General features: G+C 35.7%; 1 protein-coding gene across 1 annotated transcript in view; it reads left to right on the top strand.

The window, feature by feature from the left end:
• Positions 1-13728, top strand: part of LOC136144132 (protocadherin-9-like) — a 682777-nt gene that overhangs the window by 524325 nt on the left and 144724 nt on the right. The gene's annotated exons all lie outside the window — the stretch shown is intronic.

Below are 13728 nucleotides of genomic sequence, written 5' to 3'. Positions count from 1 at the left end.
ATTTAATAACTAATTCATGTGCTCTAGATAATGTACTAATACCCACTATGGACATGGCATTTAAGGAGTCATATATCCTGTTCATCTTTTTCCAAATATATTTCCACTTAAAAGAGGCAAAAGAGCTAGATAGTGAGAGTTGCTTATCTACAGACAGCCAAAATAATTTCACTTTACTTAATACTTTAATCACAAATAATAATTAATTTTAAAGCTACTTTTCCAGACTGAATTCTATCATTTCCCCCAAAATATCCTGAAATGTAACTTATAGGGAAAAAAAAAAAAGCAGTTTTCCCAAGCTCAATAATAAATCCTTTACATTTTCATCCTTTCCCTGAAATAACCTCCACTTGTGATTTCCACACTCTAATCATCCTTCCAGTCTTAAGTCAAATTTCACTTCCAACACAGCCTGTTCTGATTTCTAGGCAGTTAGATATTCCCTTTCTTGGGCTATTCTAGCACATTTTCGCACTCTATTATAGTATTTTGCATTATTATTGAGTTACTTTACACATCATTCTCCTTTTCAGCAGGACTCATAGACTCCTTAGTGTTATGACATATCTTGGAGAGGTTCACAGGTTTTGTTTTTATAACTTGATGTTGAAAAAGCAGTTTTAAAATGAGCATTATTTTCAGTTTATATGAATGCTATTTTAAACCTACATGTAGTCTAAGATCATGGGATTTTTTTTTTAATGATGACATTTTTTACTACAACATTACAGTTTTCTTGACCTTTTTCATTCTTTTTTTGAGTCAACAAGCATAGATTATTCATATGCTACACACTGATTTCTACTCATGAGGGAACTGTGAACAAAACAGAGAAATTCTCCACTTTAATATACCTTACTTTAGAGCCATGAAAAGCAGAACTAAACAAAGGAGTATGTGACATGTAATGTCAACCCAAGAAAGGCACAGTGGCTTTTCATTTCATTTGAAGTGACCTACTAAATACTGAAATTCCGCTGAGAATAAGAATGAAAATTACCTGATATGTTGTATTTACTATGTAAAATCCAGAATGGTTAAAGATGTTCAAATGTCCCATGTATTTGTCAGTTGAAAGAGAGCTGGAGAGACTCACGTGAAGACATGTCATTAAAAATGAACCAATGTCACCTAGTATCAAACTGACTTCCTTACAGATTTTGATACAATGTTTGAAATTGCCAGCCACTTTCACAGACTATCTTGGTCATTTGTATTTTATATATTCCTATTGCTATATACACTTTAAATTAAATTTGTAATGGATCCAAATTTATCACCATTATTGTATTCTACTCTTAGGTATTGAAAATTAATTATAGCATTTTGACCATAGACAATATCTATCCATCTGCTGTACTGGTTTCAAGTAAAATTTTCAAAAGTAATGTCAGTACAGTTCAGTTCAGTCACTCAGTCGTGTCTGACTCTTTGTGACCCCATGAACCGCAGCACACCAGGCCTAACTGTCCATCACCAGCTCGCAGAGTCTACCCAAACCCATGTCCATTGAGTCGGTGATGCCATCCAACTGTCTCATCCTCTGTTGCCCCTTCTCTTCCTGCCCTCAATCTTTCCCAGCATCAGGGTCTTTTCCAATGAGTCAACTCTTCACATGAGGTGGACAAAGTGGAGTTTCAGCTTCAACATCAGCTCTTCCAGTGAATATCCAGGACTGACCTCCTTTAGGATGGACTGGTTGAATCTCCTTGCAGGTCAAGGGACTCTCAAGAGTCTTCTCTAACACTACAGTTCAAAAGCATCAATTCTTTTGTGCTCAGCTTTCTTCACAGTTCAACTCTCACATACATACACGACCACTGGAAAAACCATAGCCCTAACTAGATGGACCTTTGTTGGCAAAGTAAGGCCTCTGCTTTTTAATATGCTATCTAGGTTGGTCATAATATGCTACCTAGGTTTATCATTTATTTTTCATTAACATTTGGCAAGTTTGCAAGTTAGTCTGTTGTAATTTAGTTGATGAGAATTATAATTGATGTTTAAAAAGTAGACTGATTATGGCAGTAAGCGAATAAGAAGTAAAGAGCCTCTTGATGAAGGTGAAAGAATAGAGTGAAAAAGTTGACTTAAAACTCAACATTCAGAAAACTAAGATATGCCATCGGGCCCCATCACTTCATGGCAAATGAAGGGGAAACAATGGAAACAGTGACAGACTTTATTTTGGGGGGTTACAAAATTACTGATGATGATGACTGAAGTCTTGAAATTGAAAGATGCTTGCTCCTTGGAAGACAAGCCATGACCAACCTAGACAGCATATTAAAAAGCAGAGACATCACTTTGCCAACAAAGGTCCATCTAGTCAGGGCTATGGTTTTTCCAGTGGTCATGTATGGATGTGAGAGTTGGACTGTGAAGAAAGCTAAGTGCTGAAAAATGGATGCTTTTGAACTGTGGTGTTGGAGAAGACTCTTGAGAGTCCTTTGAATTGCAAGGAGATCAAACCATTCAATCCTAAAGGGAATCAGTCCTGAATATTCATTGGAAGACTGATGCTGAGCCTGAAACTCCAATACTTGGGCCACCTGATGTGAAGAACTGATGCCTTGGAAAACCTCTAATGTTGGAAAAGATTGAAGGCAGGAAGAGAAGGAGACAACAGAGGATGAACTGTTGTATGGCATCACCGCCTCAATGGACATGAGTTTGAGTAAGCTCTGGGAGTTGGTGATGGACAGGGAAGCCTGGCGTGCTGCAGTCCATGGGGTCACAAATAGTTGGACACTAGTGAGTGACTGAACTGAACTGAACTGAATTAGACTGATTACAATATATGCTGTTTTGTCATCATTTCAAATAACAATTAACTGCTTAAGTATCATTTTACAGATTAATAAGAGCAATAGAATTTTAATATTTCTCTGGCCCTAAGAGAAAAGGAAAGATATTCCCATTTGAATGCAGAGTTCCAAAGAATAGCAAGGAGAGATTAAAAAAAAAAAAAAAAAAAAAAAGCTTTCCTCAGTGATCAATGCAAAGAAATAGAGGAAAACAATAGAATGGGAAAGACTAGAGATCTCTTCAAGAAAATTAGAGATACCAAAGGAACATTTCATGCAAAGATGGGCTTGATAAAGGACAGAAATGGTATGGATGTAACAGAAGCAGACAATATTAAGAAGAGGTGGCAAGAATACACAGAAGAACTAAACAAAAAAGATCTTCACGACCCAGATAATCACGATGGTGTGATCACTCGTACTCACCTAGAGCCAGACATCCTGAAATGTGAAGTCAAGTGGGCCTTAGGAAGCATCACTATGAACAAAGCCAGTTGAGGTGATGGAATTCCAGTTGAGCTATTTCAAATCCTGAAAGATGATGCTGTGAAAGTGCTGCACTCAGTATGCCAGAAAATTTGGAAAACTCAGCAGTGGCCACAGGACTGGAAAAGTTCAGGTTTCATTACAAACCCAAGGAAAGGCAATGCCAAAGAATGATCAAACTACCGTACAATTGCACTCATCTCACATGCTAGTAAAGTAATGCTCAAAATTCTCCAAGCCAGGCTTGAGCAACACGTGAACTGTGAACTTCCAGATGTTCAAGCTGGTTTTAGAAAAGGCAGAGGAACCAGAGATCAAATTGCGAACATCTGCTGGATCTTTAAAAAAGCAAGAGAGTTCCAGATAAATATCTATCTCTGCTTTATGGACTATGTCAAAACCTTTGACTGTGTGGATCACAATAAACTGTGGAAAATTCTGAAAGAGGTGGGAATACCAGCCCACCTGATCTACCTTTTGAGAAACCTGTATGCAGGTCAGGAAGCAACAGTTAGAACTGGACATGGAACAACAGACTGGTTCCAAATAGGAAAAGGAGTACATCAAGGCTGTATATTGTCACCCTGCTTATTTAACTTATATGCAGAGTACATCATGAGAAACGCTGGGCTGGAAGAAGCACAAGCTGGAATCAAGATTGCCTGGAGAAATATCAATAACTGCAGATATCCAGATGACACCACCCTTATGGCAGAAAGTGAAGAGGAACAAAAAGCCTCTTGATGAAAGTGAAAGAGGACAGTGAAAAGGTTGGCTTAAAGCTCAACTTTCAGAAAACTAAGATCATGGTATCTGGTCCCATCACTTCATGGCAAATAGATGGGGAAACCATGGAAACAGTGTCAGACTTTATTTTGGGGGGACTTCAGAATCACTGCAGATGGTGATTGCAGCCATGAAATTAAAAGACGCTTACTCCTTGGAAGGAACGTTATGACCAACCTAGACAGCATATTAAGAAGTAGAGACTACTTTGTCAACAAAGGTCTGTCTAGTCAAGGCTATAGTTTTTCCAGTGGTCATGTATGAATGTGAGAGTTGGACTGTGAAGAAAGCCGAGCACTGAAGAATTGATGCTTTTGAACTGTGGTGTTGGAGAAGACTCTTGAGAGTCCCTTGGACTGCAAGAAGATCCAACCAGTCCATCCTAAAGGAGGTCAGTCTTGGGGGTTCATTGGCAGGACTGATGATGAAGCTGAAACTCCAATCCTTCGGCCACCTCATGTGTAGAGTTGACTCATTGGAAAAGACCCTGATGCTGGGAGGGACTGGGGGCAGGTAGAAGATGAGATGGCTGGATGGCATCCCTGACTCAGTGGACATGAGTTTGCATAAACTCCGGGGAGTTGGTGATGGACAGTGAGGCCTGGTGTGCTGTGATTCACAGGGTTGCAAAGAGTCGGACATGACTGAGCAACTAACTGAACTGAACTGAACTGAAGACTGCTGTTTATATAATTTATACTATATAGGATTTTCTCAGTAAAGAATTCACTTCCTTACAGTAAATTAGTTGCCCTCTTCAGGGCATTGAGCCATATTTCCCTGATGTGCACACTCTATACCCAGGTATTTATTGAAGCACATTGGAAGCTGTGTGAACTCCTGTATGGCCGTAAATTACTACTTAATCTAAATGATACTCACCATTTCTTCCTCATTTTAAATATGCCATTTTTAATTTCTAACTTCCTTCATTGGCTACTCTGCCTTCTTTCTTTCTCCCATGTCTTCAGTCCCTTGTTCACCTAGGATAGGAATGAGTTAGAGACTGTGAACCCTAAGAGGAGACCAAAACCTGAGAAGGACAGGACACAGTCTAGAAATTTCTCCTCTTTTCTTCTCCTCCCACTGTACTTTCCTCTATACAGAAGCTTCCTTCTTCCCTGATTTTCTGTAAGAATTGATGAAAAATTACAATTTTCCTACCACATTCTTTGACCCTTTACCCTGTAGGTCTGCATTTGTCTTTTCCTGCTACATTCTGGTATTTAAGAGATCTCTGTTTGGCATGCCTTTAATAAAATATTAATTCATCTAATTTATTAAACATTGCATATTGAAAAAAGTGATCTAATACTTTCATGAAAAGGAATTTCATCTATGGGCATCAAGCATGTTATCACATTTACAGTAAAAATTATAGCTGATTAACTATTGCTTTGAATGCATCCATGTACTATTTGCCCCAGGTAAACTATTTCACATTGTGTTATTACAAATTCCCAGAAGCAGTTTTATGCAGGCTTCTTGTTTCTTATTTTCTTGGTCCTGTTAGCTTGTTATGTATACTGGATATTTTAGACTGGGCAATAGCATAACACTCTCATTTCATTCAAGAGTTCTATGCAACAAAGATTTACCTTAATTTTAACATTTGGTTGGAAAAGGAAATGGCAACCCACTCCAGTATTCTTGCCTGGAGAATTCCAGGGATGGAGAGGCCTGGTGGACTGCCATATGGGGTCGCACAGATTTGGACACGACTGAAGCGATTTAGCAGCAGCAGCAGCAAAGATTTGGATAAAAAGTATATACTTAATTTGCTAATGTTTTCTTATACTTTAACACATAGTAGAAAGAACATGTTTAAATAAACAAACTTTTGCTTAAAGTAAAAAATTTTACACAGAAGAAAAAGTTGTATCATTGATATCATTAAGAACACAGCCAAAAACAACAGCAAAAAAATTGCCATTTGAAGCATCTTCCTTAAACTATTTGGGATTTCTGAATTGAATATAGTAAGTATCATTGTTAGCAATCAAAATCAATGCTGTTAGAAATCTGATCATTGACTAAATTAGCTTGTCTTTTCACTTATTTTGAGAGAATGGTGAGACATAACTTGTTCTTATGGAGATTTTCTTTTAAATCCTCCTTCAATATTACCAATGCTTTTTTAAAAAAATTATTTATTTTTTCTTGAAGGATAACTGTTTTATAGAATTTTGCTATTTTCTGTCAAGCCTCAACATGAATCAGCCATAGGTATACATATATTCCCCCGCTTTTGAACCTCCCTCCCATCTCCCTTCCCATCCCACCCCTCTGGTTGACACAGAGCCCCTGTTTGAGATTCCTGAGCCATACAGCAAATTCCCATCGGCTTTCTATATTATACATGGTAATTGTAAGTTTCCATGTTACTCTTTCCATACATCTCAACGTCTCCTCCCCTCTCCCCACATCCATAAATCATCACAATGTGTTTGTGGGTTCGTTAAAATATAAGACACTGAAATGAAAGTCTTTTGGGTCCACTCTGATTTTGATAAAAATCTATTCAATACATATCAAACCTTGTATATCCATGTTAAACTAGTGTTTGAGTAGCAATATGGCAAGAGGCTTAGAAAGATTATTTTAATATGATAATTGATGCATACCATTTATGGACTTACAATTCCAACTATATTGTTGATAGGTCAGCATAAATCCTGAAGAGTTTGGAGTTTAAATAAGTCCTTGGAGCATAGTAGAATCAAAACAGATTTCATGAGTTTAGGTCTCACCTCTGCCACTTGTTAGCTTTGTGATCTCAATCACTTTATTTAACCTATCTGTGTGTCAGTTTCCTATTTTATAAAATGTAGGTAGTAATACTTACTTCATAGCATTGATGTACTAATTGATCTAATATATAGATTATTTTGAATTGTTCCTCACACATAGATACATAGTACATTTTGATTTGTCTTCTTATTGAATTAAAAAAAAACAACAACTCATATTTGCTCCTTTGAATAAGTGTGTAGTAATAGGACTCTATGAGTTGTTCTAGACACAGATCTGAACTGAATGAAAAATTTTTCTTCCCATTTCCTCAGACTTAAAACTTTCAGTTTTACCATATTTCTTGAGAAGGCATCATTGGTAAGATACACAGATATTGTGATTTTATTAGAATAAAGTGTTAAAAGGCTTTTAATGACGTGCTATTATCCACAGTATGCTTCAAAGCTAAACATTAAATTTGCACATTTATTTGTGTATGTATGAACTGTCACATCTAATTTCCTTATAATTTGGAAAGTAGCAGTTCAAATTTCTCTCCAACTTTGAAAGAGAAGGTTCTTTTCTGTCTGCTCCCCAGACCTTCTGTGCCTGTGCTGCACTTTGAATTGGCTCCCATTGCCATATTTCCCACCCTCCATTTCAAATGATTACTTGTGTGGCTTCCTTCAGTTCAGTTCATTTAGCAGCATTTCAACACTCTGCTGTGTGTTAGTGTTAAAATGAATCAAAGATGCTGCCTGTCATCCCAGAATCCATAGCAGGGTGAGGACTCAGGAAGAAATTCTTGATAACAGGATCTTTCACCGTGTTGGTGTGGCTTAGCCACTAACTGAGGGCCAACACTTGGTTGTCACTCAGTACATGTTTGCTGAATGAATAAATGACCAGGCCATGTTATTACCTCAATGGACGAATGTAACAGCATCTTTAAAAATTCATTCTCCACTGTCCCCCATTGCCTACCCAGAGCCAAGATCTGCAGCTGTGAGGAAGATAAAGCGGCTAGTTTCTGTTATTCTTGCTCTACTTTTAGCTTAGCCTATTCTTATTCTGATCCAAATTTATTATTTTCTTTATCTATGACTATGTCCTTGATCTATTAACTGAAAGAATTAGGTTAAAACGGGGTGTGCAACATGATTCCATTTTAAGAAAAAAAAATGTATGAGTGTGTTTGCCATTAGTAACGATAAAGGTGAATATAAATCAGTATGCCTATAGTAGCTGTTATTGTATGATTGAATTAATAGTAAACTTTATTTCTCTAAATACTTGTAATAAGTATGTGTTACTTTTATAAAAAGGAAAATAAACTATTTTTAAAACAGAGAGATAACTTTAACTAGAAAAAGAATGCAAAAAGACCCGAGGGTCTGAATTTGAGTCCATTTATATACAAAAGAGGTCTTTTGGCTACTTGGACCCTTATACAGTTAGTTCATGGCAAGAGGGGATGAATCAATGAAGGTATATGTACTTGGTCTCCCTAGAATTTGCATCATTTCTTTTAATTAACTCCATAATGCTAAGAATGATTCTGATCCTAACTTGTCATCTTCACCACTGATGCTAATAAGTTTAACAAAGGGTCCTTCATGGTTCATAAACTGCAATAATCATTGTGTGCTTGTCTGCTAGTGGTTCAGACCAGTTGACCTCAGTCCTAAGAACTTTTAAAATACCCAGCAAAACCTTTTTTTTTTTTCTTCTTCTTCTTTAGCTGTAGGCCAATGTTCTGTGTCCTTCTATCTTTTGACATTATGAATGATGTCCTTCCCAGAGTCGCACGGTTACCTTGAAGATATTTATAGATCAAGTGCAGATCCCTCTGAGGGAGCCCTTCAGTTTGCACTTTTCAAGCTCAGTGTTTTGTATCCTGCAAACCTCCTTTTGTAAGATATTTATTCTGGCAAAAATGTTCTGTATTAGGAAACTTTTTTGTTATATTCTTCTTACCCACTGTGGATACAAAACAAACAAATAAAAAAAATGAAAGGAAATGAAAAAAAAAAAACTGAATTAGGTATGCCAGGAGTATTTTGCTGTTCATGTGGTCATCTTAACTTCTTGCATAATTTCTCCCCCTCTCTTATTTATCTTGTTTTTTCTTTGGAAATGAGGTTGACTTGTTTCTCCTGGTACACCTAATTCATATTTTTATTAGGCTCTTTCAGTTTTCTCAGACATGTCATTCTTCAAATGTTTTATTTATCTGCAATCTTGGTATAATTCTATGTTTAGCTAAATTGCGGTCTCATCAGACTGAATCTTACTGTATAAACATATTTTGCAACAAAGAAAAAAGGACACAGCATATGTTCTTTCTTATTTCAGGTCACTAGTGTAAAAATGTAACCAAAAATAGGGTCTGGCTGCTCACTGTTCAAAAGCCATTAAAGAGGCCAGGTCGGTGGAAAGAAAAGCTTGCTTTATTTTGGATGTCAGCAACCAGAGGAAGAGAGTAGTCTGTCCAAAGCCTGACTCTCCTCCTGATGATCACGGGGCAAACTTTTTATAATCAGAGGGAGGGAGTTGTATGCCAGAAACAGTTCAATTAACTCTGATAGTCATCTTGAAATTGGTCACCAGTGGTCTTGATTGTTTTAAGTACAGTTAATCTTCAGTTCCAGGGTAGATTTGTTTCTGTTTCTTGAGGCCAGTTCTCAGAATTATGGCAGAATACTTCACGGCTATAGTCTGGTCATCAAGTAGCTATCTTCTTCCACCCTCTGGTGGGGGTTTCAGCATCTACAAGATAGTTTACAATGTATGGCTCAGAATATGATCTATAGCCCTTGAGAAGGAACTAAATGTCCTTGACTATGCTTAATGACTGAACTATTATTATTTGTTCTCCTTTGACTGTTTTCTTTTGTTTCTTCTTGTTCTCACTTCTCTGATCAAGCTTATTCTTTGGCTAAAGTTTTTCCACAGACAAAAGGCAGGCTGAGGATACAGGAGGCAAGGTCCATGGGGTCCTGCTCTGTTTCAAAACTGTGTGGGCTACAGTGAAACTGAAATCTCTTCCCTCTCTTCAACACATTATTTTAGACTGAGATTCTATTGTATATAATGAAAATATACCTGTTAATCCATAAATGTTTATGGTTTTATGTTTAGATTTACACTATTTTTAGAAAATTTAATTTATTTAATGTTAGGACACGTGTGCATGTGTGCTAAGTCACTTCAATCATGTCCAACTCCTTGCGACCCCATGGACTGTAGCCCACCAAATTCCTCTGTCTATGGGATTCTCTAGGCAAGGATACTGGAGTGGGTTGCCATGTCCTCCTGCAGGGGATCTTCCCGACCCAGAGATCAAATTTTTGGCCCTTATGTGTCCTGAATTCGCAGGTGGGTTCTTTAACACTAGTGTCACCTTGGAAGCCCCATATCCCTTATATTCAGTCAATTATTCAGCAAGTATTCAATGTGTGTTTGTGTGTGTGTGTGTGTGTGTGTGTTGGGGGTATATTCAATGTTTACAGTAACCCTCTGAGTAGGAGATACTTTTTCCCCTGCTTGAATGATAAGGCGACTGGAAATAAAATGCTTACCTTAACTGAAGTGGATATTAACATCCACTGTGATTTGCATTTCACTACGTTTGCAGACTACTATTTGTCAATATAGACTTCCCAGGTGGCAGTTTTCTTTCATTACTGTAGAAAATATTTTATTATTTTTTTCAAAGCAATGGTGTAAAACCTGCTAATGTTGATGCTTACTAAAAATCTACTGCTTTATTTGTTTTTCTGTATGTCACCAGACAGCACATAGCTCATTGATTTCAAATTTAATATATAAAATAAAAATTTGTAAAATAAACTACACAGTGATTATTCTAATATAGGATGCTGTGACAGCATATTCTAGTTGTTGGTTATATTTAACAAGTGTTTTAAGTGTGGAACTCTATTAGTACATTTATAACACAAAAGAAGGATATCCATTTTAATAAATATTAAAGCTATAGTTAATACTAAAATATACATTATTTCTTTAAATGTGGTAAATATTTAAGATAGTAATATAAAATTGCAGAAAATTCCTTAGTGAGGTATGTTGGCCTTTAATAAATATCAGACAATTTCAATTCAATTAACTGAAAATCTTTTTTCTTGTTTGAGATGATGGATTTTCCATGATCTAGAAATTCATTGTGTTTAGTTTCCAAATATTTTCTCTTGATAATAATAATAAATAACGACTTCTATGAATTAGCTTTTAACATTACATAGTACAATTTCCCACAATTTAAAAAATAGTATCAAAAGAAACCTGAATTTGTACTGTTCAAAGGTCAAGTGATAGTCTAGAAAATAGAGTAAAATTAATGCTCCAATAAATTAAAAGACTATTTAACATATTAACTGCTTCAGTAGACATTTTTTTTCTAGATGTGATTTAAGTTCAGAGATTATATTTATGGTTCATGTATTCTACTGAATAGTCCAAGATTGAGAAAAGATAAATAAAGCCATAGGGCCTACTGCTCTCTTTGGACTGTATTAAGTAATACTTCTTAATCCCAATTGTCTGATTATGGCAGATTTTTCTTTTTCGTTTTTGTGATGAGTTAAAAAATAAAAGTGTAATTTCTTTACTATTGAATAGAATAAATCATCCATGTGGTCAATTTGATCACTTTTTTCCATAATCAGTATTTAGTACAAAACTAAGACATTTTACTCCTAACTCTCCTTTTCCTGTCATGGATCTCAGTCCCAATCACCTCTATCATTACACCATTACATCATGGTGAACATATTTTTAATTAGACAATAACTTATCTTTCGTTAATTGAATTTTAGATAGATGTCTTCATGTCTTCATTTCTTTTGCTGATGAAATTTGATGATTAGAATTCTTAATGAACATCAGATGTCACCCTTGTCTCTTCAATGAGGAATAGATTTACCAGACTTTTCTTAGAATACTTTTTTTTATTTAGTAAATTTTCCATAAAGGTCCAAATTAATTCAATTTATGAAAAATAGCTGTAATTCTAACCAGAATGGTTCAGTATAAAAAGCATTTCCCAAAATGTTTGACCTTTACAAATACAATGCAAAAAGATAATAGATAACTCTGCTGACCTGAATATACACCTAGCCAGCTCCTATTCCAACCCCAAAATGTAAGCTATGCCTTTGGAGAATTTTTTGTAGAGAACTCTTATAGAACAAAGGTACAACCACTGGGATTTTTTTTTTTTCCATTTTCTTAAAGTAGAATAAGCTTTGCAACTGTTGGGATGAATTTTCTCCCTTCTCCCCCAAAACTGGACATAAAGGTTTATGATGAGATTGTAATAAAATATTGTAACTTCAGAAGACATAGGAAATGCAAAGTTGATTGTGACCAAAGTTGTCAAACCTTAATAGTCTTTATCTGTAATGTCTTTGACAAAACTCTTTAGGTAGAAAGAGTAATCAGTGTTTTTTGATAATGGAATGTGGTCAAACAAGGTAATACAGTGCAGTATTCATCATTCTTTTGTGTCTAACACAAGTACCATAATTGCTTTTAGGTTTAATTGCAAGTATTATTGTTGAAATTTCCAAGTAGCTGTTCCTTTCGTTGTTTAGTTTTAGTTTTCAATATAAGTACTTAAAAGCTGACTAGGATCTTTCCAGGTATTACTCAAACTTTGCAGATTATACATAGATTTAGTCCTGTGACTCTTTCTTGCAAATTTCAGAGGTACTTACTCAAAGGAAAATTAAATTGATGAAACTGATGACTTAATGAACTTTTTCTTTTTTCTCATTTTTTTTTTTTTTTTTTGTATACAAAAAATGTTTTGTATATGAATGTGTTTGTTTTGTTAATATAAACCTTTGGCCAGTGTACAAAGAAAGTTGTAATGGGACATCTTCAGGATGATTGTAAATGTTTCCAGGTGAATGGGAATAAGCACTGTTTTCATCAGATATACAAACTATCATTTAATTTGTGTTAGGTTTGCATTTTATGGTTGTGTTTCTAGATGATAAAGTCTCAGGATTAAAGGAGACCATATCTACAGGTGACCTGAGTTTTAGATTAGTTTTATACTACACCCAGTGGTCTTCTACAGCATGTTTTAATAACTCCAGGGGAAAGAACTCATCCTTCCTCTGAAGAAACTTGATTCTCTTATGCTTGCTGAGATTAAAAGTTTTGCTTTTTCAAAAACAAAACAAAATTTCATCTTATCATCACACACTTATTCCATTCAGGATCACACAGAAAATTTCTAAAATTTCACTCACAGTATAACCGTTGAAAAATCTGATGACATTTCTTTTCTCCTGATGCACATCTCCTCTTTCTGGTGTTGATCTAAATTTCTACACCATTCAGATTGTTTTCTCTTAACGTGTCTCCTCATGTCTTGTCTGTGTTTTCCCTTTCTCACCCAGAGCTGAGTATAGTAATCCCAGCGGTTTCTTATCAATGTAGAGGAGAAGCTAGACTATCAAATTCATTGCTGCTGATAAAATTCTAAGCATGAAACTTACAACTTTGTTATTGCCCATTGCTTCTGTCAGGCAACATTTCTGTTAGGTTTCTCTGCTTGCCTGTACACAACAATAATAACTCCCTGCTGCAAAGTCTGTTTGCCAAATTTAGTAAACTAATACAGATTCAGGCCAATGTGCAGTGTAACTGACTTCTGAAGATAGCATTCTGTCTTAGAACATTATTTACTCTGATTTAGGAATACAGCTTGCGATCTTCCCTGTTGGTAGATTTTTGGCGCCCTAGGTTTGACCTGAAGTAGATTTTGTATAAATTCTTCTGATTTCTTTTTTTTTTTTAGATCTTTTTAAAGTTCTGTTTTATTTCTTAATGAACTTTCCTTCTTTGGGCTAGTGATATACACATCTACCCAGAAAACATA

This window comes from Muntiacus reevesi, chromosome 11 (genome assembly GCF_963930625.1).
Source record: "Muntiacus reevesi chromosome 11, mMunRee1.1, whole genome shotgun sequence".
NCBI classification, from domain to species: Eukaryota; Metazoa; Chordata; class Mammalia; order Artiodactyla; family Cervidae; genus Muntiacus; species Muntiacus reevesi.
The sequence above is the reverse complement of the archived record's forward strand: the minus strand, read 5'-3'. Positions and strand labels throughout refer to the sequence as shown.